We start from the raw sequence: 1,591 nt of genomic DNA on the forward strand, positions 1-1,591 counted from the left end.
AAACTTGCATTCTCTAGAAAGGCGAAGGGTGCGTGGAGACATGATCGAGGTTTATAAATGGATGAAGGGCTTTAATAAGGGAGACATTCATAAGGTTTTGTTGGTAAGAGAACCGGGTAGGACACGAAGTAATGGGTTTAAACTGGATAAATTCAGATTCAACAGGGACATAGGCAAAAATTGGTTTACAAACAGGGTGGTGGATGAGTGGAATAGGCTTAGCAGTCACGTGGTGAGTGCCAATACAATTGTCACATTCAAAAATAGACTAGATAAATTCATGGACAGCGATATTAGGTGGGGTTAGATACACGGGAGCTTAGGGTCAAAGGAGCTGCCTCGTACAGGCCTACCGGCCTCTTGCAGACTCCTGCGTTCTTATGTTCTTATGTTCTTATGTTCTCCTCCTTATAAACCTCTTGTAAACCTATTAATCCTCTTCTAAAACTTGTAATCCTCTTCCATTTCCTCTTAATCCTCTTCGAAACCTCTGAATCCTCTTCCTTTTCCTCTTAATCCTCTTCTAAACCTCTTAATCCCCCTTCTTCCTCTTAAACCTCTTCTAAACCTCTTAATCGTACTAACGGGGTCGAGGCTGTTACCAAGGATACCAAGGCGTGACACACGGAGGAACGAAGGAAGGAAGGAAGGAAGGAAAGAAGGAAGGAAGGAAGGAAGGTATAAGCGTAGTAATATGATGTGAGCTGATAATAATGATAATAATAATAATAATAATAATAATAATAATAATAATAATAATAATAATAATAATAATAATAATAACAACGATGATAATAATGATGAGGCTAACGAACCCATTTTCCCGTAAACAAAGGGTGGGCGGAACAAAGAGTTGACCTCACTGGCGAGAATAAGAAGCCAAATAAAAGAAAAAAAAAAACAATTCTCTCCTCCAGTGTTTTATTTATTCATTTATTTATTTATATATGTGTTTTCTTCCTCCATTGAATCAACCTTTTTTTATGTTTTCGTCTTGTCCCTTCAATCCTTTTCCTTTTCTCTTTCCTTCCTCTTGATTATTCTTGCAATCTTCTCATTCATTCTCTTTTCCTCTTAGTCCTCTCTTCCGCTATTTCCGTCACTGTCTTTTTTTATTTTCTTTCCCTTCTTCTTGTTTCCTTTATTACCGTTTCATTGCTTTCCCTTTCCCTATCCTCCTTTCCGTTACCTCTCTCTCATTTTCATCCTTTTTTCCATCATCTCTTCTCCTTTTCTCCTCTTCTCTTCTTTTCTTCCTCTCTTCTTTCATCATTTCATTTCTCTCTTTTCTCCTCCTTTCCCCTTCGGTCTTTCTCACCTTTATTCTCTTTTTCCCCTTTATCAACTCTTCCGTTTCCTCCTCTCCTTCCCGTCTCCTTTTACTATTTCATTCCTCTTTTTTTTCCCTTTTCTCCCTTTTCCCTCCTCGTTCATCTCCCGATCTTTCCACTATTCCCTCCCTTCTCTTCGTGTCTCCCTCCATCTTTCTCTCCCTCCTCCGTTTCCTCTCAATTTCCTCCTTCCATTTTTCTCTGCCAGCCATTCTGTCCACTCTTTTTCTATCAGATCTCTCTCTCTCTCTCTCTCTCTC

Source organism: Eriocheir sinensis, unplaced genomic scaffold, assembly GCF_024679095.1.
Source record: "Eriocheir sinensis breed Jianghai 21 unplaced genomic scaffold, ASM2467909v1 Scaffold122, whole genome shotgun sequence".
Classification (NCBI taxonomy): Eukaryota; Metazoa; Arthropoda; class Malacostraca; order Decapoda; family Varunidae; genus Eriocheir; species Eriocheir sinensis.